This window comes from Tupaia chinensis, unplaced genomic scaffold, assembly GCF_000334495.1.
Source record: "Tupaia chinensis unplaced genomic scaffold, TupChi_1.0 Scaffold000118_1, whole genome shotgun sequence".
In the NCBI taxonomy this organism is placed as follows: Eukaryota; Metazoa; Chordata; class Mammalia; order Scandentia; family Tupaiidae; genus Tupaia; species Tupaia belangeri.
In genome coordinates, this window is record NW_006159584.1 from 1,578,112 (window position 1) to 1,584,969 (window position 6,858).

The 6,858-nt window shown below is 37.5% G+C and overlaps 1 protein-coding gene across 11 annotated transcripts in view; it reads right to left on the reverse strand.

The window, feature by feature from the left end:
- Positions 1-6,858, reverse strand: part of PCDH15 (protocadherin related 15) — a 781,066-nt gene that overhangs the window by 335,328 nt on the left and 438,880 nt on the right. The gene's annotated exons all lie outside the window — the stretch shown is intronic.

Genomic DNA, 6,858 nt, shown 5'->3' on the forward strand with positions numbered 1-6,858 from the left:
CAGGGTAGACAGACAAATAAAAGCTAATTTTAATGCAGTAAAATGTACAGGGTAGAGAATTAGTGGTGAGATATGAGAAAACCACACTTCATTGTGACTTGCTAGGAAAACTAAGGCTGTATCAAAGAGAGAACATTCAAACTGGGTGTTAAAGAATGAATAGAAAATATATCACTTGTATCAAACCTTGCAACCTAAAAAAGATATCAAAAGTTATAGAATGAGAAGGTTATTCTATGCTAAAAACAAACCAACTGAAACAAAACCCTGTATGTTTTCAAGATCGATGGCATAGAGGAATGCATCGTGAGATGCCCCCAAAATATATGAGAACATTACATGGATTCTGGATTGCATTTGTGGAGTTTAAACTCTTCTTGTGGTAGGTGTACCAGGAAGATGAGAATCTGCTCTAATTTAGTTTCAGAATAATCACTGAGAATGCCATGGTAGGGAATCAGTAGAAATAACCAGGCCTGCCAATAGGAGTCTCCTGCAGTAGTCTAATTTATGGTAGTGTGAGCTCATGGAAAAGGAAATGATGGTGAAAATGTGAACAGTTTGGTGATTTCTTCCAAAACTAACATATTCTTACTACATAATCCAGTAATTATGCTCCTTGGTATTCAACCAAAGGAGTTGGAAAACTTCCATTTCTCAAAAAAAACAAAACAAAACAAAACAAAACAAAAACACACAAAAAAATACTGCACCAGACATTTACTGCAGTTTCATTCACAATTCCCAAAGCTTGGAAGCAACCAAGATGCTTTTCAATAGGAAGATGGATAAATAAACTGCAGTATATTCAGACAAATGAAGATTACTCATCATTAAAAGCAAATGGACTATCAATCCATGAAAAGATATAGAGGAATTTTAAATGTCTATTACTAGGTTGAAGATGCCCATTTGAAAAGGTTACAAATGCTATAGCTTTAACTCTTGCAGTCTGGAAAAGGTAATGCTACAGACACAGCAAAAATATTAGTGGTTGCCAGGAGGTGGTGTAGGACCAGAACACAGAAATTTTAGGACAATGAAAGTACTCTCTTTGATACTATAACGGTGGATACATGCTATTATACATTTGTCCAAACCCATAGAGTGGACCACATCGAAAGTGAACCCTAATGCAGACCATGAATTTTGGGAGATTAGGATGTGTTATCGTAAATTCATGATTTGTAAGAAATGTGCCACTCTGTTGGGGGATATTGATAGTGGGAGAGTCTATGTATATGTGCTAGTGTAGGTGAGTATATTGTAAATCTCTGTACCTTCCCTTTAATTTTGCCATGAACCTAAAAGTTCTCTAAACAATAAAAATTTTATTAAAAAATGATGACTGAAATATACATTTTGAAATAGAATTGCATAAACTGAACAGTAATCTGGATGGATGCAGGAGGAGGGAGGAGAATAACAGGACTCCCAGGTTATGGGTCTGCTACCTGCATATCCTGACGACTGATGTGATGATTCACAATATAGTGGCCCCTGAAGAAGACTAGATCTGTGTGCTTGCATGCCAGAAGAAAAATAATAGACTAGTTAATATATCTTGAGCTAGGACCAATTTAAAGTGCTCATTTTAAGTCCCCATTGTCAGGGCTGGATGGTTGTACAGTGGTGATGTAGCTGGACCCACAGAGGAGGAGGAGTTCTGGATTTGTGTCCCAGGACCTTCCTGTGTATACAAGGCCGTACTCACACATGCCCATGATCCAAGCCAGGTAGGCTGGGGATAGACTGTGGCATGGGGATCCCATCGGTCTAAAAATAGCAACATGTGAAATGAAATATTAAGACAATAAAGCATAATACCCATTAATGTCCACCTGTTCATTGATGGCCCATATCTTCCTTGCCCCTGAAATTCCTCCTGTCTTTTTTTCTCTCTGCATAAATAAATAAACTTAAAACAAAAAGAAAAAAAAGATTCACCCAGTCATGTCTAGTGGATACCTATAATATCAGCTTGATGCTCAGAACAGACACCACCAAAGTGTTTCAGTGTAGAAGACACACAAATGCATGGAAGTGATAACTAAAGAACTGAAAATAAGTAAGAGAAGAGAACTGCATGCATATTTTTGACGACTGTTAATATTTTAAAGGTGAGAGTTAAATAGGTGTCCAGGAACAATATTCCTCAGACAAAAGAGATAATGCAAGACCTAGGAAAGTTTTTCATAAGAAGGTAAATTGAAATACTCAGCATTAGTCCCAGAACTGGTGGCTTAAAATCATGCCAGGTGCATGTGTGAGCATGCACAAGATCCGGAGAGGAAAATGGAAGAGAAAAGACTGCAGCATGGCCATCCCCCTGGGGAGTGATTTCACACTTTCTGTCTCTCTGTTGCACTCTTTCTCTCTGGCATGTTCACATGCCCTCTAGCAAAAATCTCTCTAAACAAAATGCTCAGTATTTTTCAGTCCTTAAAACTCTTAGAGACAGACTTCTTATTTAAGTTTTATTGGGGGATTTTTTTTTTTTTTTAGAGGTTTTTGCTATAGGGCACGTGTGCTCCCCAGAAAGACAGAGAGAGACAGACAGAAAGTGAGAAATCACCCCCCAGGGGGGATGGTCACACCACAATCCCTTCTCCTCCATTCTCCTCTCGGGTTCTTGGGCACGCACGCACACATGCCCGGCATGAATTTAAGTCACCGGGTCCGGGACTTGAACTGCGGCCTATTACATGGGAGTCCAGTATGCTAACTGCTGGTCCTAGAGACAGACTTCTTGAGATACATGACTTTAGTATTGTGATATGAGTGAAATCTAGACTGGATAGATAGGTAAAATTATATTGAGTTGTCAGAAAAGTCTTGATGCATTTTTACATAGAAAAACATAAAAAAAGTCATGACTTTTCCAAGAACGCAATAGATATAGATATAGAAATAGACAGCATTTGACTTGTTTGATTTAAATAATTTTGTAAGTGAGATGAAGAGTCAAGAATGGGGTGGCAGCATGAAGAGGTCTCGTTTAGACAGGGCACAGGGATTTTTATGAATGCTTATAAACCAAGAAGAAAGAATCAAAGGAATGGAGGAAACTAAAAAAAAGGGAAAGAAACAGAATAATTAGTGTGGAGCACATGGCTCGAGTCCATGCGGGATTCCATCTCAATGATTTAAGTATGATTATTCAATGGTACAAAAATGTTAAGGCTTAAGGCTATGACTCTCAAAACTGGCAAAGCTGCTTCATTTTCATAAATATAGTCTCTCCAAGTGACTTCTGCCAAATCATTTAAAGGAAAATAGTTCAGAGTAAAATCAAGGTATCAATATTGCTAAAAGTTCCTCAAGCAAAATTAAAATATTTAATTAGGATTGAGAACAACTATCTAAAGAAAACTGTAATAAAAGTTTTTAGGAATAGCATCTTTGAGTATGTGTTGGGTAGTTAGCTACCAATATTTAACTATGCATCTTCTAAACCTTATAGTAGAATATCAAGGGATCAGCAGAAGACGCAATGTCATAACAGAAGGGTCATGTCATTGGACTCCCATGCAGTCGACCATAGTTCGAGTCTGGGACCTGGTGACTTGGGACTAATACTTGCCACGTGTACACATGTGCCCAGAATCCCAGGAGGAGAATGGAGGAGAGGGGGTTATGGTGTGGCCATCCCCCTGGGGGAGGGGGATGATTTCTGGCTTTCTGTCTCTCTGTCTCTCTCTTTCTCTCCTGTGAGCATATGTGCCCTAAGAACAAAATCTCTGTTAAAAAAAAAAAAAAAAAAGAATTATATATCAAAATCTGTATCTTTGGCATGGAGAATTTGTTTTTTCAAGAAAAACCTCAATGTGTGAAATGAGACCTAAAGACAATAAAACATGATATCTACTAATGTTGACCTATGAGAGTTCAGGGATGGCTCATATTTTCTCTCACGCTAATACCTTTGCCCTAAACATAGAGCTGCTAATAATCTTTCAGTTCCAGTTGTGGTAGATGAAGAAGCTGCTTCACTCCTCTAAGTATGGTTCATGAGCTGTATATGTCAGAATCACTCTGGTCTTGTTTACAGCAATCAAATATAAAAAATACAGTGGGTCCTCAGAAAGTCATGTCATATTTTTGCACAGAAAAGCAGAAAAATACGTCATAACTTTTCTGACAACCCAATACATAAAATCAAAGCAAGTAATATCTTGTAACTAAGAACTGTAAAACATTTTATTTATTATTATTTTAATACTTGATATAGGGCAGACCAGCAGTTGGTATAAGGCTGTGTCGCTGGACTCTCATGTAGTCGACCGCGGTTCAAGTCCCGGACCCCTGGCTTAAACTCACACAGGATGCATGTGCGTGTGTGCCCAAGATCCCCAGAGTAGAATGGAGGAGAAGGGATTGTGGCCTGCCCATTTCCCTGGTAGGTGATTTCTTGCTTTCTGTCTCTCTATCTCTTTCCTTCTGGTGAATGCACGTTAAAACCTCTCAAAAAACAACAAAAATAAAATTGGTATAGAGCATGTGTGCTCACTAGGGAGAAAGAGGAAGAGAGAGAAAGTTAGAAGGCAAGCAGGCAGATTGAAGACTCGAACTGTTGTCTGCCATGGGGGAGTCCAACACCTTAACCACTACACTAACTGCTGGCCCTGATAACTGAGAACTTTTAACATGGACTTATTTACATTATTATAACCAACCTACTCACTTCTAGTATGCAAGGATAGCTATGCCATAATAAGACGATGTGCTCAAATAATTGAGTATGTACTCATATTAGGTCAAAAATACTCTCATGGCTACTTGAAGATAATTTGACAATAATTAAATCCTGTTTTCAAGGCTCTCTTTGCTGAAGAAGGCTGAGGGTCACCTTTATTTCTATCACTTTCAGTCTTTTGACCTCAGGTTACTAACCAAAAACTAAACTGATTGATCTCCTGTTGGGTCAATGAGGAAAGACAGGATTGCTGAGAGGTGGGTGGAGCATGGGGACTTCGGCAGTGATTGTAAAGGACACTTGTACAGTGGCATGGTTATAAACCACTTTGTGCTGTTTTAAAATTTTTCTCTCGATAGGCAATCTATTTCCTGTTATTTCCAGGCTCTTGGCAGATATTTTAGAATTGTTTCATTCTTTTATCACATGTCAAGAATAACCTTAAAAATGCTAATTATAAGTTTCATTTCTTGACTTTTAATTTTTAAAAAAACCGCAGGCATATAGACACAAACAACAATCAATCTTCATAATCTGCCTAATTCAGAGTAACACATAAAATATAAATCTTGAAAAGCAAGGCAAGATCTGTTTTATGAAGAGATACATAAGGGATATTAACTTTTGTAGCCTTCAAATGCCAGAAATAAGCTTTTGATCCCCTAAGGCAAACATTTTTGAGATACAGTTCCACCACATAATTGCCATCGTTTTCTTAGTTACACTTTCCAGTTCCCTGCTGGCTGTTTTTCTGTATAAACTTACTTTTATTTCCAATTATGTCATTATAGAGACGAGAATCAGCTCTAATTAAATAAGAACATGACAATAATTGCCATTGCTTTATCTGTAAAAACTATAATTTTGCTACCTATGAAAAAGTATCTCAGCAGAGAAAAATGTGGTCCTCTAGTTCCATTAAGTGCCTGGAATAAAGGCCAACAAATTTATATTTTCAAATTTAGTCCTATCTTCACTCACTATGTATTATTTCTCTATAGATCTTACATTCTCTTATCCTTAAATATTTATTAAGCATTTTTAAATTAAATATCTACTCTAAGTTAGGCACTATGGATACAGATGCTATGGATACAAAAATAAACTGGTCACAGTTCTGTCCTCAAAACAAATGAGTAAAAGAAATTCATTTAACCAGTGTGTCAATTACCATGCCACATGTGGGTAAAGTTAGTTGTGGCGGTTAGAAATCTTTTTCCCCTATTACCGCATATACAGCAAAAGACATTTGTCTATGGGGAGAATAGTCAGAAGAATTGCCAGTCCCCAGGATACATGTCACGTCTCCATACATAACTCAAGACCAATCTCAGTCCACAGATAAATTCAGACACCACACTGAATCATTTTGAACTTTATGCAAAGTTAGTTATATTTATCCTCTGAACAAATATTTATTGCATGGCCAATATGTCTGGTGGGTTCTCATATTACAGTGGCATCAAGACATCAGAGTTGCTAAATTCTTGGAGCTTTTAGTTTGGGGTGAGGGGAAGAAGAAATAAGATGATTTTAGATTAGTAGAAGGGCTATGATCTTGAGAGAAGTAGGTATAGATACAGAGAATGGACATGTATGTGTGTATGCACATGCACGTGTGTACTGGGAGGCTGCTGACACAAAGCTGTCAGGGAAGTTTTCTCACTGTATTGTAGTGTCGTGGCTACAAATCAATGTGATACCACTGAGGTGCAAGTACACAGAAGACTAAGGAAGAATGATTAGGAAATGCTTACTGAAAACTGTAAAGGGGTGCTTCCTAGAATGGAAAATAATTTAAAAGGATAATAAGAAAGAAGACAAGTAATAAATAGAAGTGAAAGAGATAAAGATGCAGGAAATCATTTGAGATCATGAGAAAGAGTGAGGCACACTCAGATAACTGGAGGAAGCTCTCTAGACTGAAGCTTAAGTATAGGGATAGAGGGCCAAGAAGGACTTGGGATAACAGGGTCATACTGTGAGGACTTAGGTACATTGCTCAGGCATTTAGACTGTTTTCTCAACACTCTGAACTACTTACCTAATAATAAGATATGTATATTATTTACTAGTATTATTTATTATCATGTAGTGTACAGAGTAATGAACAATCTGGAGCTGGTCAGGTTCTCTATAAGGAATACATGATCATGGCATTC